General features: G+C 41.2%; 1 long non-coding RNA gene across 1 annotated transcript; it reads left to right on the forward strand.

The window, feature by feature from the left end:
• Window positions 1–993: 993 nt before the first annotated feature.
• LOC121458994 lies at window positions 994–22,347 on the forward strand. Its single transcript, XR_005975895.1, has 3 exons — window positions 994–1,512; window positions 20,445–20,552; window positions 22,242–22,347. It is a non-coding gene; the product is annotated as an uncharacterized LOC121458994 (long non-coding RNA).
• Window positions 22,348–24,453: the final 2,106 nt, after the last annotated feature.

Here is a 24,453-nt window from a genome sequence, read left to right on the forward strand (position 1 = left end):
CCACCACTACATATTATATACATACATTGAATTATCACATCATATCTACAGGGTCTGTACAATTGCTATGTATCCACTAACATTAAAGATTTGTAGATATTGAAGAAGGAAATACAGACTTTCTGCTGGACTTTTGAAATAGTTGATACTGCTTTGTGAAACTGGGGGTTGGAGAGCCACAAGGTACCTCTCACACCAGGATCCTGAGTAACCCGGAGCACACTGGTCACAAACCACATTCTCTACAAACCACATCAGTAAGGTAGCATGTGGGGCTGAAACTGCGAAAACACTTGAAATTAATGTGTTTTTTTTTCCAGTGGACGCTGCTCCTTTCTAAATATTTTAAATGGTTATCTTTGGATACATCTGTCCTAACAAATGCTCTGCAGGTTCTTTCTCAGTCTTTAGTCCTGGATCCACCCTGGCGGAGCCATTAGCCTCCTCTGTCCATCATCTACTGCTTCCTCCATGTGTGTCCTGCAGAGGTGGCCAGAGCATAGGCGGGCTGGAGGGGGGAGCGGCGGGCCGGGAAGGAGGGAGGGAGTGCGACGGGGGCGTCAGGGGCGTCGGAGGGACGTCGGAGGGACGTCGGAGGCGTCGGGGGCGTCGGAGGGACGTCGGAGGCATCAGGGGCGTTGGAGGGACGTCGGGGGCGTCGGGGGCGTTGGAGGGACGTCGGAGGCGTAGGGGGCGTCGGAGGGACATCGGAGGCGTAGGGGGCGTCGGAGGGACGGCGGAGGCGTCGGGGGCATTGGAGGGACGTTGGAGGGACGTCGAAGGCGTCGGGGGGCGTCGGAGGGACGTCGGAGGGACGTTGGAGGGACGTCGGGGACGTCGGAGGGACGTCGGAGGCGTCGGGGGCGTCGGGGGCATTGGAGGGACGTTGGAGGGACGTCGAAGGCGTCGGGGGCGTCGGAGGGACGTCGGGGGCGTCGGAGGGACGTCGGGGGCGTCGGGGACGTCGGGGGCGTCGGAGGAGCAGCTGGGTCGTGCCGGGTCCCGCGCGCCAGGTTGGGGCCAGAGGACTCGGCTCTCGGGGCAGCACCGCTCCTCCTGCTGGGAACTGGTCCTGCGCATGCATCCCCTTTCGCCGGCCGCGCCCGCCGCGCCGCTCTGCCTTACAAAGGAGGACGAATGAGGCGGGCGGCGGCGCCGTGCGGCCCCCCCCCCCCCGGGCGGCGGGGATGGCGGCCGCCCCCGGCACCACCTAAGACGCCCCCGCGCGCCCAGCTTCGGCCCAGGCCCGAGCCCCGCAGGCGGCCGAGCGCTGCGTGTCGCCCGTGGCCCGCGAGGAGGCGGAGGAGCAGAGCGAGGCGCCGCCTTCCCCGCGCACTGCCGCGCGCCCTCGCGCCCTCGCCGTTGTCTGCGCTGCGCGCTGGACCAGTTTCGCGAAGTTGCCCGGGCCCCGCGCCGCCCAGATGTGCGACCTCATTGAGCCTCAGCCGAGCGAGAAGATCGGCAGGATGAAGAAGTTGAGGAGAACTTTGTCAGAGAGTTTCAGCCGCATCGGTGAGTGTGCTCCGCTGACCCTCACCCCACCCCACCCCACCCCCGTGGGCTGCCGGCTGTCCCCGGACTCTCTCCCTCGGCCCCGCGCCCCCACCCGTGCTCCGAGCACCAGCCAGGCAGCTGCCACCTCTGGGCGAACTGTGGACCAGGGATGGAGGGGGGGGATGTCGCTCGGAGAGCCGCCCCCTCTTCCCCAGGATCTGGGCTTCATTTATGGACCTTCCCAAGCCTTGAATTTGGATTCCTCCTCTCAGCTACTAGTATCTTTTCGCAGTGGACCGCGAGGGGACACCCAGTCCTCACCGCCATAGGGGTTCAGCGGCCACCCACGTTATTTGTTATTTTTAAAGGGTTTGGTATTAGGTGTTTAACCAGTAATTTAGTTTTGAGAATCGCAGAAACGTTGACATGTGCCTAATGTTGTTTAACTTAGCCAACCTAAAGGAAGTGGGACAGATACCTTGAGACCTTTTGTTCCCTACTTCGGGTCCTATAAATGGAGGTTTGGGTGTTCAGTTCTTAGGACGCTGAACCTTCCAGCTGCTGTAGAGAAATGTGAGCTATGAAGTTGTGGGGACTCTATGAATCAGTCTCCTGAACTGCTGCAGTAGTACTGTTCAGAGTATTGTCTTTGAGAAAGAGCAACGGACTTAACAAAGAACAAACAACAACAAGATCAGGGAATGTTTAAGATACTTAAAAAGATAGATCCGTGTTCTAGGGAACAGCAAGAGGACAAGAGTGTCATGTGGAATGGGTTTGTTAATCTTGAGGTTTACTGGCAGGAAGTGCGCCTCTTAACCTGGAGGTGTAGCTGCCTCCTAAACCGTCATAACTTTCTTTGACACAGGTAACTGTGCCAAGCAAGAGATTCCCACAGAGCCTCAGACAAACCTATCAGAGTGTCCAAGCGAACCTTCTGGCCTTTGGTTCGCTGTGATCATGTCCATGAAAGTGTTAATTAATCATAAACAAGCTAATTCCTTAAAACCCTGATGTGAATGTCAGCTGTCTGTTCCATAGTTTTTTGTCCATGCATGAAAACTGACTTCAAGTGAAAGAAAACACGGTAAACATTTAGTCAAGCTTATTATTGTTAATTATTATTATTGTTATTATTATTTTGGTCAATTTGTTGATTTTTTCTGAACATGGCTGGCTGGCACTTAGCGTTGTAAAAATATCCTGTGATCTTTGGAAATGGAATAATTTTCAGACTTTACCTACTAATCTTTGGACATTGATGCCCTAAGGGTTTAGAGAATGGGAAAGAGATGGCAAGGAAGCTTGATTCTGTTACCTTGCTAAAAACACATGGCATTTAACAAGCGCTGAGCTCAAAGTTTCTGCGGGATCAGACCCAGCAAAGCCACTGAGCTGCTCCAGTAGTGTTGGCACTTAAGTTTCATTACGTTTTGTGCTACCGAGCAGATCCAGTGTCAATAAAGCAGAAGTGATAGTACTGCAGCCCCTCTGGAACTTGGTTACGGAGCCCCAAACCCTCGCTTGTGATCGTCACTTGTTACTGTAAAGTGGGTTTGCCTGTGTCACAGCTCCACCATTGACTCCCCAGAGAACCTCCAGATCTAGTGTTATGGGAGAGAAACTGAGAGCTGTAGACAACAGTCAAGCTCCTACCATCTTAAGGCAAGTGTATACCATCTACTCTGTAGTTACCTGGTACCATATGTCAGCCTGTAATGGTTTGCAGAAATTATCATTCTAGATATTACATGAGTTAATCTCATGCTGAAAAGTACTATCTATCTGGTTTCATTGGAGTGATCATCCTATATGCTCCCTGGGATTGCTAGCTACCGTATGTGGGTAATAATATTCCTTTTGCCTGTTGTTATAATTGTTCCTATAGGTGCAAGCTCTTTAGGTTGTTTCTGGTTTTCAGTTTAAACATAGCCTCATTCCTTGTTTTGAAAATTCCTATAGTTTTTGATTCTATACAATAATTTTGGTTTATAATTATACTTTTTCTGCCTTTGGTCTAGAATCTGCCATTTCTCTAGACAGCTCTCATCTTCCCCCACCCCCGCCAATTGCAGAATGAAACATAGAAACCATAATTCGATTGCTGTGTGTGCTTATTGCTAATGGAGGCATGTAGTATGAAAAGTCAATGGAATGCATTGTGATGTAAACATTAACAATGTCCTGTGAATACTCATTTATAGGTTTTAATAAGAATTAACTAAAACATCCTTATCCAAAAAAGCTGGGACCCGTTTGTTGTATTTGATACTTCTCTTTCCACGTGAAGTTTTTTTTTTGTTAATGTAATAGACTTGAACATAGTTTAAGGGTCAGATTTGATAGAGTCAGTCAGAGGGTAGTGCCATAGGTTTTGAAACCCACCATATAATTAGAGAGACTGGTAGAGTAAAGCCGAACCAGAAGACAGTTTCTCCAGTAAGCACACAGCGTCTCCATGAAGCTCAGGTCATACCGTGGGAAAAAGTGGAGCAAGAACTGGGCAGTGTCACTGAGGGGGAAGCTGAAGACCCCGAAGTTCTCACCAGGGACACGTGACAGCTCACTGAGAATCCTGCAGAGCACCTGACACCTCAGAGGGTTTCCATGGCTTCTGTGGTAAGGGAGAGCAAGGAAAGTGCAAGAAGTCTCTGGATGCAGGTGGTCTCCTGCCTTTCTTTGGGGGACTTCTCTAAACTGACAAATTGAGTTACTTTTCTTGTCCTACATAGAAAGCATTAGAATAAATTCTGCACAGGGTAGATTCAGTAGAAGCAAGGGAACAAGGAGGCCCAGGAAGAAGTGACATAGAGAAACAGAATTTAGGGATAATTAGTAATTTATGGGATAATAGGGAATATACAAAGCATTTTCTCCGTTATATTTGTATCTATAAATACATGTATATAACATTTTTTTGCTTATATTAATATATAGCATTTAGCAGTGTATTATAATACAGAAAGGATACTGTACTATGATTACATTACTAATTTTTATTACTTATAATTGCATTTTCTTTTCATTTGTCCCTGACTAGTAAGATTGGTAACACTGTTTCAACCTCAACAGCAATGCATTAGTTTGATTATTTTATACCTGTGATAACTGTAGGAAATCATGACTCATGAAAACCATTGGCATGTGATGGTATAGTTGTGATTGCTAGATCCGAGCACCCTTGCCCTGACACAGCGGTATTGATTTGTACCCTTCATCTTGTCATTATTTCAAACTATTGGTTAGTTAGAATTGTCCCTAGGAGTACAGTTGGAAAGACACCGTGATGAAGTGTGGCGGTATTTCTACGGTTATAATGAGGAAATGACTATTTCTTATACAGACTGTGGCGAGACCTATTTCAAAATGGCATACCTTGGAATGGGGATGGAACTCAGGGGTAGAACAATTGTCTCTCACGGATGAACAAGCTTCATGTTCAATCTCCAGTACTGCACAGAAACCAAACACAACACAAAACAAGAAACTAAAGCCACTGAAAACCTTACTCACGCCTTCATCTCTTGTACACGTGTGTGTTCCTGGGTGTGTTTCCCAGGTGCAGGCTGTTATATCCTGGGAACAATGGCTGAAGTACAGGAATCAATTGAACCTTGCCATCAGTGTCTTTTATGCTAGTCCATACTTGTGTTTTTGTTCCCAGACCATGACATGTTAAAATTCAGGGGTATTGTAAAGAATAAAGTAATTAACATATTTAAAACATACTTGATAGTTTCCAGCATTTTGTTGAATGCCCACTTTTTTATACTATTCATCAGTATTTGATGCAATTACTGACATGGTAAGCTTGCACTAGGCTTTTCTGTCACCTTCAGCACAGCCTGCCACCCCCTTCTCACCAGCCGTAGCTATCGGGAGGACCACAGGTGGATGCTTGTCTTGGTGGACCAGGTTAGAAAGCATTTCCCTGAGTTGGGCTGACATCTGCTAAGCCCAAACAGAGTGTGTTTTCAGTTCATATTCAGGTTAGTTTTCTCCAAACACTCTAGAAACTTCTTCAGATTTACATCTTTTCATACCATAAAAATCTTCATGCCATAATAGGCGGTGCTAATTCTGGAGCGAGAGGAGGAAGGTATGGGTTTGCAGGAGAGTCCTCACATACACATTCTGGGGTCATGTCCTCTTGGCATTGTTTCCTTTCTGTTGAATGAAAGATCCCCCCAAACCAAGCCTCTTTGTCAGCATGTTTCCATGTCTGGTACTTGGGGCCGTCCCTTTGTCTAGTCAAAGTTAGATCTTCCTTGCAGTTATCTGTTTACTGTGAATTGCCTTAGTGAAGGGATCTGGGGCTCAAGGGATCCTCCTCCTCCTCCTCCTCCTCCTCCTCCTTTCTGATTCTCTCAGTACTGCTGAGCCAGTTTATATTCCCACCGGCAGTGAATAGGGCTCCTCTTTTCCCATAACGTCACTAGCATTAAATGTCTTTTTCCTTGATGGTAGCCATTCTTATTGGGGTGAGATGGAATCTCACAATTATTTTTATTTGAATTTTTCTGATGCTAAAGATGTTGAACCCTGTTAAAATTATGTATTGGTCATTTGTCATTTTTCTTCCTTTTTTTCTTTTAATTTTGGTCTTGGAAAATTTCAAACATGTATATAAAACATGCTGGTTACTTCGTCCTCCTCATTTCCACCTCTGCCAGCCACACCCCCTTCCCTACACAACTCTTCTTATGAATTCGTTAACTTGTTGTCTAGTGTCCAGCGGACTTTAACTGCATGTTTGTGAACCTGAATTTGAAACTAAGCATTAGAGATTGCTGACCTGCTCATCAGTAGGTACACCTGGCTACTATGCCTCTCCTCCCACAACCTCTTTACTGACGGTCGTTCACCACTAAGTGCAGGAGCCTGTGAGCACATTCTCTACTCACTGACTCTTTGAGCTCACCTTATTACTTAGTTTCTCTAGGATCATAAACTATGGGCTCATTGCCCTTTGTTTATGACTAATATCCACTTATGAGTGAGTACATACCATATTTCTTTTGGGGGGGTCTGGGTTACCTCACTCAGGTTAATACATTCTAATTTCATCCATTTCCATGCAAAATTCAAGATGTCATTATTTTTTACTGCTGAGTAGTACTCTAATGTGTAGATGTGCCACACTTTTTTATCCATCCTTGAGTCGAGGGGCATCTGGGTTGTTTCTACGTTCTAGTTATTACAAATAATGTTGCTATGAACATAGTTGAACAAAGGCTCTTGTAGTATGATTGAGCATCTTTTGGGTATATTCCCAAGAATGGAATTGCGGGATTGTTGCGGGAGGTCCTCCCACTCCTCCAGCCTATCACCGCTAAGGTACCAGCCCACTGGGGCGTGGTTTCTCTCCCTTTAAAAAAGCGGCCACTTCCCTCTTCTCTCTCTCTTCACTTCCTGCTCCGCCTGCGACTAGACTCCTTTCCTGGTTGCGAAGAGGGCTGTTGCCTGGGACAGTGATCTGTAAGTTTTTTCCCCTTTAAATAAATACCACCCTAATAATCATAACCCCGAATTGGTGTGGCATTGTTTGTGACTTATGCCTTCATTTTGGCGCCCAACGTTTGGTTTTAGAACCTCTCCTTTCCCCACTCGCAGCCGCGAGTTCGGCTTGGCGGCCCCAAGTTCGACTTGGCAGCCCCAAGTTCGGCTTGGCGGCTGCGGGCTTGGCGGGCGCAAGTTCAGCTTGGCGGCCGCGGGCTTGGCGGGCTCTAGTTCGGCTTGGCGGGAGCCCTCCCCTTCCTCAGCCGCCAGCGGCCTTGGACTCCCCACGTGGATTTAAACTCCACAGGCCCGTATAGTCTCTGGCCGCGTGGTTTGCTCTTTTCTGAGTCATTTTTAAATCTCCCTTGCAAGTGCAGCTCTTAAGTGGCACGAACCAGAGCACGTGGTTGCTGAAAGCTGCAACCCCTCAGGGTGACTTGTTCCGTCTCAGGAATTGATTTAATTAGATTTATTTTGTTGAGAAACTTGAATTTTCCAGTTTTTAACATCTACTAAGGCACTGAAACAGGACCATGTTTTCACCGCGACTCTGCAACAGCGCCACCTGCTGGATAATAGGTAATATTGCAGTTTTTGTTTCTAACGCAAATTTTACTGCTTTGTTTTCACTAATACAATGGATTAGTAAATTTATATTTACTAATACAATGAATTACATCATACAAGGTTTATATGATTATGGGGATACCTTAATTTGCTTGTTACTAGCCTTCAGTTTTCTTTTCCATATTCTATCATTAAGGAAGAATATGGCACTCCTAAGAACGATTGAATCTTTACGTACTAATAATGAACAGAAGAATATGGCACTCCTAAGAATGATAGAATCTTTACGAACTAATAATGAACAACTAATTGACAGGATTAAAATTATTGAAAATCAGAGGTTATCTGAACAAGTGGATACTATGACAGACAAAATTGATTCCATATCCAAGGGTATTAGAAAGTTACCTGAAAGGGTTCAGGCTGTTGAATTTGACGTTCAGACTTTATCACAAAGTTTTGATAAGGTAACAGACAGAATGTACCTCCAAGATGGGAATCTACATGATATACAAGAAAAGTTTAAGGAGGACATGTTATCTTTGAAGGAAAAAATTAAAGCTTTGGAATCACAGGTGCAGAATGGGGACCAAAAAATTGATACCTCAGTGAAATCACTGGAAATATATACAGGTCAGGAGATTCAGGATTTAAGAGAGACAATGATAAAAAGATTTGAAAAGATTGGGGAAATTATTGCAGCTGGTGAACAGAGTAAGGAGGCACAAGGACAGGATACAAGGCCTCCACCAGCTATTAGAACTGGCTTACCCAGGGTTCTAGCGACATACCCTATACTTAATTCTGAAAAAGCATCAACTTCTAAAGGCTCAAAGGGAGTCAGAGAAGCGAGATGGACGCCAATAGCAATGAATGATCTGAAAGAAATTAAGCAAGCTGTTGTTAATTTTGGCTTGCACAATGCATATGTAAAGGAAATGATAAGGACTTGGGCTTCTAATGCTAGAGCTACTCCCCATGATTTCCATCAGTTAGTGTCTGCAGTTTTAGATAATGGACCTTCCTTGATGTTTGGAATTTATTTCAGAGAAGAATCCAAACATATGGAACAGCAAGGAAGAGCAAAAGGTATTGAGGTTTCCCAAGATCAAATTCTTGGTGCAGGAGAATATGCTGATCCACAGGTCCAAGCTCTTTATGACGATGAAGTACTGTGTCTATGTCACCAAGCAGCTTTAAATGCTTGGAATAGGATACAAGATCCAGCAAAAAGGGTTGAATCATATACCAGAATTAGGCAGGGACAGAGAGAACCCTTTATTGACTTTTTGCAAAGATTAATTAAGGCTCTGGACATAGGGGTAACAGACCCAGAAGCTAGATGAATACTTCTTGAATCTCTAGCTTTTGAGAATGCAAACATAGAATGCAAAAAGATAATTGGGCCTTTAAAGTCTAGATCAGCACCTATGGATGAATGGATTCAGCATACGATGAATGTTGAGACGTTTAGCTATAATGATGAATCTTGGGTAGGAGAAGCGATTTCCAAAGCAATGAGGAGACATCAAACTGCCAGGTGTTTTAATTGTGGTAAATTAGGACATTTGCAAAGGAATTGCAGGCAAAGAATTTCTAGGAATAATATCTCTTCTGGGAATGACAAAAATAGGAGACCTCGGCCTTCAGGTATATGTAGGAGATGCGGTAAAGGCAGGCATTGGTCCAACGAATGTAGGTCAACAACAGACAGACGGGGCAATCCGATATCATCGGGAAACTCCTTGGGGGGCCTCTCGCAGGCCCCCAAGCCAACAGTGGCCCAGTCATTCCCAGTCACAGTGGAGAACGTGCCTCACCAAGAAAATTAAAAGCTCCAATTTCTGCTGTAAAAAGTAATACTGGTCTAAATGAAGAATTACGTGTGGAGGATGAGTCAAAAAACCCAATAGGACAGAGTAAATGTATATTTTGGCAGACTTCTATTAATGATCAAAGACCAAAGCTAAGAGTCTGTATAAATGGCACTTTTATTGAAGGCTTATTAGACACAGGTGCGGATGTAAGTATCATTACCCCAGAATCTTGGCATCCGAATTGGCCTCTTCAAGAGGTAGATGTTCAATTCCTGGGAATTGGAACCCTATCTCGTGTAAAACAAAGCACAAGATGGGTTGAATGCATAGGGCCCGAAGGGCAAATAGGAAGACTAAGGCCATATATAGCCAATATTGCCATAAATTTATGGGGCCGTGACCTGCTACAGCAATGGAATACCCAGATTAACATTCCTGTATTTCCAGGAACTCATAATTCTGGGAAGGATATGATGAGGTATTATGGGAAAAGGTCACCAGCCATTCAGGCTGTACAAGAACATACAGCAAATACCAAACCTTTAGAGGTACCAACGGCCCTACCTTTAAAATGGCTAACTGAGAAGCCAATATGGACCAAACAATGGCCTCTAGCTGAAGATAAACTACAGGCATTGGAACAGCTGGTGCAAGAGCAACTAGATGCTCACCATATTGAAGAATCAACCAGCCCTTGGAATTCTCCTGTGTTTGTTGTAAAAAAGAAATCTGGTAAATGGAGAATGGTGACAGATCTAAGAGCTGTCAACAAAGTAATTCAACCTATGGGCCCACTACAATCTGGAATTCCTTTGCCTTCTCTGTTACCAAAAGGATGGCCTCTTATAGTTATTGATTTGAAAGATTGTTTTTTCACTATACCGTTACAAGAAAAGGATAGAGAAAAATTTGCCTTCACAGTGCCTACTTATAATAATTCTCAGCCTAATAGGAGATATCAGTGGACTGTCCTCCCACAGGGTATGCTCAATAGTCCTACACTGTGCCAATATTTTGTAAGTAAGCCATTGGAAATAATTCGTAAACAATTCCCCAAGTCCATCATTTATCATTACATGGATGACATCTTATTATCTGATTCAAATAAAGATACTTTAGAAAGGATGTTTGAAGAAGTAAAGAAAGTCTTGCCTAGGTGGGGATTACAAATTGCCCCTGAAAAGATTCAAAGAGGAAATTCTAATAATTACCTAGGTTACAGAATAGGGTTAGAGAAAATTAAAACGCAAAAGGCACAAATTAGGAGAGACCGGTTAAAGACTCTTAATGACTTCCAAAGATTGTTAGGAGACATTTCCAGTCTACGACCAGCTGTTGGGATAACACCTGATCTAATAGTTCATTTAAACAAAACCTTAGATGGTGATAAAGATTTGAATAGTCCAAGAAAACTGACAGCTGAAGCAGAAAAGGAACTGACAATGATTGAGGAAAAATTACAGGAGGCACATGTGGATAGGGTGAACCCAAATCTTAGCTGCATCCTAGTCATATTGCCTTCCAGAATTTCTCCTACAGGGATTCTAATGCAGAGGGAAGATATTATTTTAGAGTGGATATTTATACCTAATAAACCAAGTAAAAAATTAAAAACTTATGTGGAAAAGGTCTCTGAATTAATTATAAAAGGTAAGCTGAGACTTCGTCAACTAGCAGGTATAGACCCAGCAGAAATTATAGTGCCTTTTACTACTGAAGAAATAAAAAAGTTATGGGAAGACAATGAACCGTGGCAAAGAGCTTGTGCTAACTTTTTGGGAGAAATTAATAGCAACTATCCCAAAAGTGATAGACTTAATCTCATAAAAAGAACTTCTTGGATTCTTCCTAGAATTGTACGTGATGCTCCAATAACTGGAGCCCGTACATTCTATACTGATGCAAATAAATCAGGGAAAGCAGGTTACAAGTCAGATGAATTGAGTAAGGTGGAACAAAGCCCTTATAATTCTGTCCAGAAGGCAGAATTATATGCCATTCTTATGGTGCTAAGGGATTTTAAAGAACCTCTTAATATAGTTACAGATTCACAATATGCAGAAAGAGTTATCTTGCATATTGAAACCGCTGAATTTATACCAGATGACACAGAGTTGACTTCATTGTTTATCCAGGTACAAGACATAATCAGGAACAGGCTTTGTCCGATGTACATAACACACATCCGGTCCCATACAGGTCTGCCTGGTCCTCTAGCCCAAGGCAATGCTGAGATTGATCAATTATTGATTGGAAGTGTGTTGCAGGCCTCGGAATTTCATAAGAAGCATCATGTCAATAGTAAAGGCCTAAAGAAAGAATTTTCCATTACTTGGCAACAAGCTAAGGACATTATAAAGAGATGTCCTACTTGTTCTTTCTATAATCAAACACCGTTGCCTGCAGGGAGTAACCCAAAGGGTACTAAGAGAAATGAAATCTGGCAGATGGATGTGTTCCACTTTATGGAATTTGGTAAATTAAAATATGTACACCACACCATAGACACGTATTCAGGTTTTCAATGGGCTACTGCCCTGAGCTCAGAAAAGGCTGATTCAGTAATCACACATTTATTGGAAGTTATGGCCATCATGGGTATACCTGCGCAAATAAAGACAGATAATGGTCCAGCATATGTATCTAAGAAAATGAAACGCTTTTTTGATTATTATAATATAAAACACATTACAGGTATACCAAATAATCCTACAGGTCAGGCAGTTATAGAAAGATCAAATCGTACTATAAAGGATATGCTGAACAAACAGAAAGGGACTGAAAATACCCCCAGAAATAGATTACATAATGCTTTATTAACCTTGAATTTTCTTAACGCTAATGAGAAAGGAACGACAGCAGCAGAAAGACATTGGATAATGGAAAAGTCTGCTGAACTAAATCAACCGATTTATTTCAAAGATGTGCTGACCTCTCAGTGGAAGCCAGGAGATGTGCTACGTTGGGGAAGGGGTTTTGCTCTTGTTTCCACAGGAGAAGAAAAATTGTGGATACCATCAAAATTAATAAAGTTTCGATTTGAAGAGGAGAAACCTCTTGGAAAGGAGAAATGACAACTCATCCACAACGATGATATTCATACAGGTGGTAAGAAAAACATATAGAATGGGGGCAGGGTTCTGTTCTTATCTCCACAGGAAAACACCCATCTTTGAGAAATTCAAGGGGCCCTGGATGTTTGGATACTGACAAATGGAAAAATACCTGCCCAATAGGAAATATGAAGACAACTGAATGGATTGTGTAAGTAATATTAAACCATATTTCTAAATTTTTATAAAGCTGGTTTTGAAGTTGGACTTTGGCTCAGTCCCTCTCCAATTCCAAGCCTGTTAGTAAGAGAAAAACCCAGAGTTTCTGGAGTTTCTGTCTCATGTCATCAAGAGCCATGATATGGGACAGAAAGAAATATGAGTTTAGAAAACATCTTTGCTTTTCTTCATATCTATCATACTTTTCATTGAATATATCTATCATGTCTTTCATTGAATATATATATATGTTTATATATGTCTATATGATTAATGTTTAAGTTTTTCATAATGAACAATGAGTTTTTCCTGAAGTGACATTTGAAGTTTCCAGGAAGAAGATGGGGCCCCATAACAACAACTCCACCTGGTTGATATGACGTCATGATACTGATAGCGCTACTACAAGACCTGCTTTTGGTACCAGCTGCACAAGACAGTTCCAACTTGGTTAGCTGAAATGGTGCACATCTTATACAACATTTTGGCCAGACCTGCACAAAATACTCAGAGACTATTGGCAATTTTAAAAGACATTGATCTTGAAATTTAACCATCATTTCACTTTCACAGGATCCCCCAGAAAGAACGTCGCCCCCATGACAGCTGGAAGTAATTCTAGAGGACGACGTCCCCTTTCCCAGTAAAACTTGCCCTTGGGTTTAGGGACATCATTTAGGGGTTGATTATAATTAGTATACGATTGAGGGTTGGGGGAGGAATTTTATACGCTCAGGGATCATTTTGAAAAAAAAAAAAAAGAGGGATGATGGGATAATAGATTTGTAATTGTGAGTTACTGTTTTTAGACAAATACATTGGTATAGATTCTTGTATATTGATACAAAGTTAAATTATATTGACTATTGTACCCATGCATGTTTCTACCTCTGTTTAAAACATTTTTTATGTATTGACATATATTGTATTGATATATATATATATTGTATATATTTACCATATTGCAGTGTACATTTCTACCTCTGATTAAGATACTTATATAATGATTGTGTATTGATATATATTTACCTACTGCAATGTTTATTTGTACATTGTTTATATTTGCAGGTCATTGTCCTCATTTGTTTCACAGTCGTTTATTGTCTTAGTCTTTAAGTTAGATAGATATTGAGAATTATATAGACTAATAGTCATCTAAGTTTGTCATTTATAATAGACTAATCAGGTTCTTTAGATATATAGAGATTATACTCAGTATAGATAGATAATCTTCAACTTCTTCAAAGAGCTGTAGAAAATGGCCTTTAATCTAACTCAGAGTTTTGTGGTAGTGAGACACAATTGCTCCTGGCAACACCACTCTATTCCCGAGAGAATGTTGAGCACCAAAGACACTCCACCTGGAGCCTTTCTTTTTGGCAGAACTGGCGTTTGGGCAAAGAAATGCCCATACCTCAACAACTGACAAAGATACAGAGCATGCATCAATGGATAAAACAGGACTGTCATATCCTGCCAAGACAGGGTAAGATAGTTTTGAAAAGTTGCTTGCCTTAGAAAATGGTATGTCAGTTATGTTAGGCCTTAGCCAAAGTTGGTTGCTTCAACGCTGCTAATGTGACTTTGGGTGATTGCCCAGGTAGCTAGTTGTCTCTGTAATTTGTTGCATGTTTTGGAAGTTGTTCTACTGAACTTCCTAATTACCCAGGTAACATTATTTCCCTTCTCAGATCTTCGATGGGGTTGAAGACTATATAAATGTAGTTACTTTCTCTCATGACTTGGCCAAGTTATTTATTATACAAGACCTAAGCTAGTTAGAATAGGATATTTGTACTTATTGTATGTAATTTCATAGTAGGTTTAGAACTCACTTATTTAAACAAAAGGGGGAGGTGTTGCGGGAGGTCCTCCCACTCCTCCAGCCTATCACCGCTAAGGTACCAGCCCACTGGGGCGTGGTTTCTCTCCCTTTAAAAAAGCGGCCACTTCCCTCTTCTCTCTCTCTTCACTTCCTGCTCCGCCTGCGACTAGACTCCTTTCCTGGTTGCGAAGAGGGCTGTTGCCTGGGACAGTGATCTGTAAGTTTTTTCCCCTTTAAATAAATACCACCCTAATAATCATAACCCCGAATTGGTGTGGCATTGTTTGTGACTTACGCCTTCACTGGATCCTTAGGTAGGTTGATTCCCAGTTTTCCTAGAAACTGCCACACTGATTTCCAAAGTGGTTGTACAAGTTTGCATTCCCACTAGCAATGATGAGTGTTCCCTTTCTCCACAACCTCCCCAGCTTTTTATTTGGGTTATTTAGAATTTTAATGTCTAATTTCTTGAATTCTTTATATATTTTGGAGATCAGTTCTTTGTCTGATGTGGGATTGGTGAAGATTTTTTCCCATTCAGTAGGCTGCCTTTTTGTCTTATTGACTGTGTCTTTTGATTTACAGAAGCTTCTCAGTTTCAGGAGGTCCCATTTATTTATTGATGCTCTTATTGTCTGGGCTACTGGGGTTATATTTAGGAAGTGGTCTCCTGTGCCCATGCATTGAAGGTTATTTCCCACATTCTCCTCTATCAGGTTTAGTGTGGTCGAATTTGTATTGAGGTCTTTAATCCATTTGGATTTGAGTTTTGTTCATGGCAACAAATATGGGTCTATTTTCATTCTTCTACAGGGTGACATCCAGTTATGTCAGCACCATTTATTGAAGATGCTTTCTTTTTTCCATTGTATCTTTTTTGCTTCTTTATCAAAAATCAGGTGTTCATAGGTGTGTGAATTAATATCCGGGTCTTCACTTCGATTCCATTGGTCAACATCTCTGTTTTTATGTCAATACCAAGCTGTTTTCATTGCTGTAGCTCTGTAATAGAGCTTGATGTCAGGGATGGCGATGCCTCCAGCAGTTCCTTTGTTGTGCAGGATTGTTTTCACTATCCTGGGTTTCTTTTTTTTTTTTTTCCAAGAAGAGTTAAGAGTCTATCTTGTTTTTTCATATGAAGTTGAGTATTGTTCTTTCAAGGTTCTGTGAAGAATTGTGTTGGGATTTTGATGGGGATTGCATTGAATCTATAGATTGCCTTTGGTAAGATTGTCATATTTTACTGTGTTGGTCCTTCTTATCCAAGAGCATGGGAGATCTTTCCATTTTCTGATATCTTCCTCAATTTCTTTCTTCAAAGACATAATGTTCTTGTCAAATAGGTCTTTCACATCCTTTGTTAGTGTTACCCCCGAGATATTTTATGTGATTTGTGGCTATTGTGAAAGGTGATGTTTCTCTGATTTCCCTTTCAGCTTTTTTATCCTTTGTGTATAGGAGGGCTACTGATTTTTTTTATTTATTTTTATTTTATTATTATTATTATTTTTTATTTTATCTTGTATCCTGCCACTTCACTGAAGGTATTTATCAGCTGTCGGAGTTCTCTGGTAGAGTTTTTGGGGTCACTTATATACACTATCATATCATCTGAAAATAACAAAAGTTTAACTTCTTTCCAGTTTGATCCCCTTCATCTCCTTATGTTGTCTTATTGCTATTGCTAAAATTGAAAGAACTATGTTGGAGAGATATGGAAACAGTGGACAGCCTTGTCTTGTTCCTGATTTTAGTGGAATCGCTTTGAGTTTCTCTCCATTTAATTTGATGGTAGCTGTCGGCTTGCTGTATATTGCTTTTATTGTATTTATATATGATCCTTGTATCCCTAATCTCTCCAAGACCTTTATCATGAAGGGGTGTTGTATTTTGTCAAATGCTTTTTCTGCATCCAATAAAATGATCATATGTTTTTTCTTTTAGTTTATTTATATGATGGATTACATTGATTGATTTTCATATATTGAACCAGCCCTGCATCTCTAGGATGAAGCCTACTTGTTCATGATGGATGATTTTTTTTTGATGTGTTCTTGGATTCAGTTTGCCAGAATTTTATTGAGAATTTTTGCATCCATGTTCATAGTGAGATTGGTCTGTAATTCTCTTTCTTGGTATGAGTCTTTGTGCGTTTTTGGTATTAGAGTAACTGTAGCTTTTTAAAAAGAGTTTGGCAGTAAGCCTTCTGTTTCTATTATGTGGAACACTTTGAGGAGTATAGGTATTAGCTCTCGAAAGTTCTGGTAGAATTCAGCACCAAAACCATCCGGCCCTGGGCCTTTTTTTTTTTTTTTTTTTTTGGTTGGGAGATTTTTGATGGAAGCTGCTATCTCCTTGCAGCTTATAGGTATATTTAAATTGCTCACCTGGTCTTGATTAAATTTTGGTAGGTGGTATCTATCTAAAACGTTGTCCATTTCTTTAACATTTTCCAGTTTTGTGGAGTATAGATTTTTGTAGTAGGACCAAATGATTCTCTGAATTTCTTCCATGTCTGTTGTTATAACCCCCTTTTTATTTCTAATTTTGTTAATTTGGATATTCTCTCTTTGCCTTTTAATTAGTTTGGATAAGGGTTTGTCAATCTTGTTGATTTTTTCAAAGAACCAGCTCTTTGTTTAATTGATTCTTTGTATGGTTTTCTGTGTTTCTATTTTGTTCATTTCAGACCTCAACTTGATTATTTCCTGTCTTCTCCTTTTGGGTAAGTCTGCTGCTTTTTTTTCTAGAGCTTTCAGGAATGCTGTTAGGCCATTGATGTGAGCTTTCTCTGTTTATGTGGGCACTTAGTGTTATGAACTTTCCTCTTAGCACTGCTTTCATTGTGTCCCATAGGTTTGGGTATGTTGTGTCTTAATTTTCATTGAATTCAAGGAAGCTGTTAATTTCTTTCTTTATTTCTTTCTTGACCCAGGAGTGGTTCCAGTAGTTGACTGTTCAGTTTCCATGAGTGTGTAGGCTTTCTGGGAGTAGTTGTTGTTGAATTCTAACTTTACTCCATGGTTATCTGATAAGACACAGTGGATTACTCCAATTATTTTTTTTTTTGTATTTGTGGGTGTTTGTCACTGAGAATGTGATCAGTTTTAGAGAAGGTTCCATGAGATGCTGAGAAAAAGGTATATTCATTTTTGTTTAGGTGGAATGTTCAATAGATGTCTGTTAAGTCCATTTAATTCATTACATCTGTTAGTTCTCTTATTTCTCTGTTAAGTTTCTGTCTGTTTGACCTGTCCATTGGCGAGAGAGGAGTGTTGAAATCTCCTATTATTAGTGTGTGTGGGGTTTGATGTGCGATTCAAGTTTCAGAAATGTTACTTTTACATATGTGGGTGCTCTTGTATTAGGGGCATAGATATTCAGGACTGAGACTTCATCTTGATGAATTGTTCCTGTTGTGAGTATAAAATGTCCTTTTCCATCTCTTCTGATTGATTTTAGTTTGAAATCAATTTTGTTAGATATTAGAATAGCCACACCTGCTTGTTTTTTTAGATCCATTTGATTGGAAAACCTTTTCCCAAACCTTTACTCTGAGGTAGTGTCTGCCTTTGAGGTTGAGGTGTTTCTTGTAAACAGCAGAATGTTGGATCCTGTTTACGTATCCATTCCTCTTTGCCTTTGTCTTTTATTTAAAGATTAATTTATTTATTATGTATACAACATTCTGCCTCCATGTATGCCCGCACGCCAGAGGAGGGCGCCAGATCTCATTACAGATGGTTGTGAGCCACCATGTGGTTGCTGGGAATTGAACTCAGGACCTCTGGAAGAGCAGCCAGTGCTCTTAACCACTGAGCCATCTCTTCAGCCCCCAGCCTTTGTCTTCTTATAGGTGAATTGAGACCACTGATGTTAAGCTCTGGTTATCTTTCAGTAGTAGTGTCTATGTGTTTCCCTTCTTTGGGTTATGCTGGCAGGGGGGTTATCAGATGCCTGTATAATTGTGGGTGTAGCTAGCTTCCTTGGGATGTGGCTTTTCTTCTAGTACTTTCTGTAAAGCTGGGTTTGTGGATAACATGTTGTTTAAATCTGTTTTTGTCCTGGAATATCTTGCTTTCTCCATCGATGGTGAGTGGAAGCTTTGCTGGGTACAGTAGTCTGGGCTTGCATCCATGGTCTCTTAGTGTCTGCAGCACATCTATCCAGGACCTTCTGGCTTTCATGGTTTCCATTGAGAAGTCAGGTGAAATTCTGATAGGTTTTCCTTCATATGTTACTTGACCTTTTTCTTTTGCAGCTCTTAATATTTTTGTGTTCTATATGTTTTGTGTTTTGATTATTATATGGGGATGGGATTTTTTTTGATCCTGTCTATTTGGTATTCTGTAAGCTTCTTGTACCTTCATAGGTTTATCCTTCTTTAGGTGGGAAAGTTTTCTTCTATATAATTTTGTTGAATATATTTTCTGTGCCTTTGAGCTGGAATTCTTCTCCTTCTTCTACTCCTATTATTCTCAGGTTTGGTCTTTTCATGTCCCAGATTTCCTGAATGTTTTAAGAATTTGTTTGACCAATGAGTCTATTTCCTCAATAGAATTTTCAGGGCCTGAGATTCTTTCTTCTGACTCTTGTATTCTGTTGGTTATACTTGTCTCTGTAGTTCCTGTTCCTTTACCCAGATTTTCCATTTCAAGAGTTTGCTCGGTTTGTATTTTCTTTATTACCTCTATTTCAATCTTCACATCTTAAACTGTTTCCTTCACCTGTTTGATTGCTTTTTCTTGGTTTTCTTGTGTTTCTTTGAGGGATTTATTAATATCTTCCAGCTTTTTGTTTGTCCTCTCCTCCATTTCTCTAAGGGAGTTTTGCACTTCCTCTTTAAAGGTCTCCATTGTTTTCATTAAGTACCGTTTTTAAAGTCGTTTTCTTCTATATCTTCTGGGTTAGGATGATCAAGTCTTCCTGTTGTGTGTCTGCTGGGTTCTGCTGGTACCATGTTGCTTTTTAGGACGTTGGAGGAGTTCTTGCATTGGCGCCTTCCCATCAACTCTTATGTCTACAAGAATTGGTTTCCATGGAGCTCACAGGGAAAGACCCGTTGGAGGCGGGATAGATGGCTGTGTAGCACACAAGCTCCTGCTGGCTGCTAGGAATGCCAAAGGCATCTGGGGAGGGGGTCCCTGGCCTTTCTCCCACGTGGAGATTTTAGGGAGTGGGGGGTGCAGGGTCCCAGGGCCACTGTTGTCTCACCTCTGATGTCCACAAAGTATTGGTCTCCACGGAGCTGGCAGGGAAGGATGTGTTGGGGGTGGGGTAGATGGCTGTCTAGCAGACCAGCTCCAGGGCCTGGGGAGGGGGTCATGGTCTTTCTCCCACATGGAGGTTTTAGGGAATGGGGAGTCCGGGGTCCCAGGGTCACTATTGTCTCACCTCGTATGACCTCCAAGAATTGGTCTCCAAGGAGCTCACAGGGAACATTGCATTGGGGTAGAGTTTCTTTCTACACACAGAGAAGCCTACACATGGGTGTTTCTGGCCACTTTATTCATAATTACTAGATCTTGGAGCAATCAAAAATCTCTATGGTTATGGATAAACTGTTACATCTGGAGAATGAAGTAGTCAGTTCTAAAAATTAGTAGATTATGAAGCCATGAATAAAGAAGATCTTTAATACATATTGCTCAATGAAAGAAACCAAAAGATACTTCAAAACATATGCACACGTTAATTAATTATTTAACTGAGTTATTTGTGAAAATTACAAACTTACCTTATTAATAACTATTATAGTAATAAATATTAAGCTAATCCCCCAATATCTATAGATTGGTAGACTCATGAGTAAAAATGGGATTCAGATGTCTGATAAAAGCTTTTAACATGTTTATTTCAAAGGTACTGTAGAGTGCTTAACTAGAAACTATGAAATATGAAAATTTGGAAATAATCGAACTTGGTTCTCATCTATTTTTCTTTTTCAACAAATCATTACTTTTATTTTAGATTTCAGCAGCTGACCTCCCAGGTCTGATAGAAGGAGCACATATGAACAAAGGAATGGGCCACAAGTTCCTCAAGCATTTAGAGCGAACCAGACAACTGCTCTTTGTTGTAAGTCATACATTTCAGTGATGTTCACATGACTTAGCTTGGTTTCCCTGGAAACACTTTATAGTAAAATTAAAGATAATGTGACACAAACCCCACTTTCATCATTGCTGGTCTGTTGTTCATCCTGTAGAGGCGTCAAACGCTTTTACAACCTGGTGGCATCAGAGCCATCTTAGACGTGTGATCGTGATAAGATCATTGGGCATGTTTTCAGAATGTAGCTCTGGTATATTAGGTACATGACTGTACTAATAAATATCACTCCAGTAAGTCTGTGTCAACGGGGACAAGTCAGTAGATCACTGTTTATAGCGTGGGGGTGGAAATGCTGTTGCTACTGTAGTGTGTGTACGTTTGGCCATACTTAGCAAGACTTGATTCCTGGAGATTTTGGCATGCTCTTCTATAGTATCTCTTATATTCTTAATTGGTGATGCTTAAGTTATGGATGAGATTGTTTATAATAATATCAATTATCTGTACTAGTTTTTCACCAATGACTCATTTTATAGTAATGCTTATAGCTATCATAACAACTCAATTTCTGTTTTTGCACTTCATGACTAAGTTGCCAGTAAAACGTACGTTGAGAAATGATTCAGAGAGAAGACATTGCTAAACATAGAACTGAGCAACCGTTTTATGTACTGGGTTCTCTCTTCTCTTTTTTTAGGTTGATATTTTGGGATTTCAGCTCTCTTCTGTAACTCCATACAGAAGTCCCTTTGAAACAATAATACCTTTTACAGAAGTAAGGTGTTTGTGGGTTTTTTTCTGTGTTCTGGAGCTAGTTCTCCTTTTATGTGAGTCACACAGTAATCAGAATAATCACCTTTTTAAAGATTTTATCCAGTTAAAGAATCAAAGTTGCTATTTCCAGTTCTTTAGTATTCCCCGTTTCTCATTATTATGTGGGTACTGCCCTCTCATGCCCCATGTCCCTTCTCAGCTGACCTTGTTTCTGCCCTGGCGTCTGTCTTCTTGAAGCATTCCCCACTTAAAATACTCTGCTCACTCTTTTCTCCTTTTGTGGAGGTACTGATGGTCAAGCCATGAACATTGCACAAGCATTCCACCATTAAGCTGAAATCCCAGCACTTGTCTTACCATTTAAGCAAGGTTACTGAGAGTTATTTGTGATCTTACCCACTGCCATTATTTCCCATTGCCTACAATGAATGTAGCCTTGACTGCCAAATCTGTAACCGATAACCAGATCTTTGCTCCTGCTTTAGACTGGGTACTTACTAGGCATCTGTGAGTGAGTGACATGTTAACCACTCACAGTCAGAAGCAAAACAACCCAATCTGTTTTGGTTTAATTCTTTAGCGACCCCCACAGCTTTTGATATTTACTAAGTACATATGCCTTTTCTGAGAATGCAACAATACTGAATTGTTATTTTTGGCCTATGAGTCTTTTCTCTGTTGAGTCTAGTTACTTTCATTTGGCTCTAGACACAAAATCAGCTGCTTCTGAGAAGTCGTGTGAGCTAACATCTTATTCACATGGTTTAGTAAAAAGCATTTTCTGAATTTCCTTTGTTGGTTTTATAGCTGCTGGGATTTATTGCCCTGTGGTGATGCGAATAAGCCCCAGATTATCCAGGTCATTAAAGAAATATCGCTGTAGTATTCATTTATATACATACTGATATAAAATTACTTGGTTTCTCTTTTTATTTAAAGGAGTTGGAGTCATACAAAGAGGAACTGCAGACAAAACCTGCACTCTTGGCAGTTAATAAGATGGACTTGCCCGATGCCCAGGTTAAGCTTGACGAACTGATGAAGCAGCTCCAGAACCCCGCAGGTAAAGCGTCATTCACTTCTCTGTTCCTCGGTACTAGCTGCATCACAGAATGTTGGGGCATTTTTGGTGAAGGGGTTAATGTTTTGAGACAGGGTTTCCTGTAACCCAGTCCTGCCTCTGCCTCCCAGGTGCTAAGGTTATAAGTATTAATATCCTGACCAATGATAGTAAAAATCAATGGGAAAGAAAATCAGTAGTTTCTACTCTGAGAAACTATATTTGAACTCATAATGTATAAGCACTGAAGTATCATTGACCTGTCATTATCAAGTCTCCAAATGATGATGCAGTTAAGTTAGAAAAAGAAAAGAAAGATTACTTTGGTCCAAAAAGGTAAAGTTTTATAAAGAATTAAAATTTATGTGGACCTTTAAAGGGTACGGGAGGGTGCCCAGAGATGTCGCAGCCATTGAGAGCACACGCTATGGTGAAGGACCAGAGTTTGGTTTCCAGCATCCATGTCGTAGCTACCTGAACTCCAGCCTCAGGAGGGTTTGCTGGCTCTTGTGCTCACACACATCTGTATCCCAGAAATCCATTATTAAAGATAAAATAAATCTTTTTGGTTGGTTCTTGGGTCAGTTTGTTTTTATTTTTTCTTATTTTTAGACAGGGTTCTGTAATGTTTGCCTGGCTGGCCTAACAATAACTGTGTGGACCAGGTTGGCTTTAAACTCAGAGATCCACCTGCTTCTCCCTCCTCAGTGCTGAGATTAAAGCTGTGTACCATCATAACCAGCTAAAAATAAAATAAAACTTTAAGAAAAAGAAGACAAAACTAAAATAGAGGAAATGTGGGTAAAAGGAGGAAAAGTCTACAGCTAACCATGAAGCGTGAGCAGGTTTTATCAACTCCACAATTTGTCTCTGTACAATAGTGCAGTACACACTGCACTATTAACAAACCCAGTAGGGTTTTACCTGTGTTTAGGATTTTATATATGTCTGGGTGTTTTTTCTGTGTGTCTGTCTGTGTACCATGTGAATGTCCAGTAGAAGGTGTCAGATCTGGGACTGGAGTTATAGACAGTTGTTAGTTAGCTTGCTGGAACTTAACCTGGGTTCTCTGGAAGAGCAGCCAATACCCTTGACTGCTGAGCCATCTCTCCAGCTTGAGAGCTGGTAGCTTTAAGAAGGTTTAAGAGGTTTTTTGTTTTACTACATTAATTTAGTAACTCTGAAGAATATCAGTTTTTAGAAAAGAACATCTAGTCCTGTGTTTATGTGACACAGAAAATACATCCTCTGACTAAAAGGATTTATCTGAAACTTCCTAAATGAAAATATTTCCACTATATAAAGAAACTCAGGGGTCTGTCTTAGTCACTGTTCTGTTGCTGTGAAGAGACACTGTGACCAAGACAACTCTTACGAAGGAAAGCATTTAACAGGGGACTTAGTCCATTGTCATCATGGGGCGGGGAGCATGAGCCTGGAGCAGTATCTGAGCGCTGCATCCTGGGCCACAGGCAGAAAGAGAAACAGACATGAGAGACACTGGGCCCTATCTGGGCTTTTTGAGATGCCAAGTGCATACTTTCTCCAACAAGGCCACACCTCCTCATCCTTCTAATCCTAGCAAAGAGTTCCACTTGTGCTGACTGAAGATTCTAATGTGTGCGCGTGCAGGGGCCGTTCTGATTCAGACACCAGAGACTCTCCACAGTGTGGAGAACTGGCTGTGGTAAACACTATTATCCTGTAGCAATGATGGTCTAGAAGAAGGCTCATGTGCACATAGGAGCAGTGGCACAGATGACAAGTGGCCTCCGCTTTTGAAGAATGCTGATTTGTCTCCTTTCTGTTCCAGGACTGATAGTTGAGGAAAACAGACTTTAATATACTAGGATGAGCAGACAGCACCAAGGTCATTTTTCTTCTCTTGAAAATGGTTCCCCACATGGTGTACGTGTTAGAACTGTCCCTGAGACAGCACATTAGTCCTGGGTCATATGTACTCCCTAATAGTGTTCATTCCCTAATGGCATTTGCTTTTGTAGGTCAGTAGTCAGTTCTTTTTGCTTCTTGTGTTTGTTGGCTTTCCCAACATGCTTTGCTGCCAGATCATTGCCACCTTCTCTGGTCGTC

The sequence above is a fragment of the Microtus oregoni genome, unplaced genomic scaffold (genome assembly GCF_018167655.1).
Source record: "Microtus oregoni isolate MIOR12 unplaced genomic scaffold, Mior012 000018F_ref0000195, whole genome shotgun sequence".
Lineage (NCBI taxonomy): Eukaryota > Metazoa > Chordata > Mammalia > Rodentia > Cricetidae > Microtus > Microtus oregoni.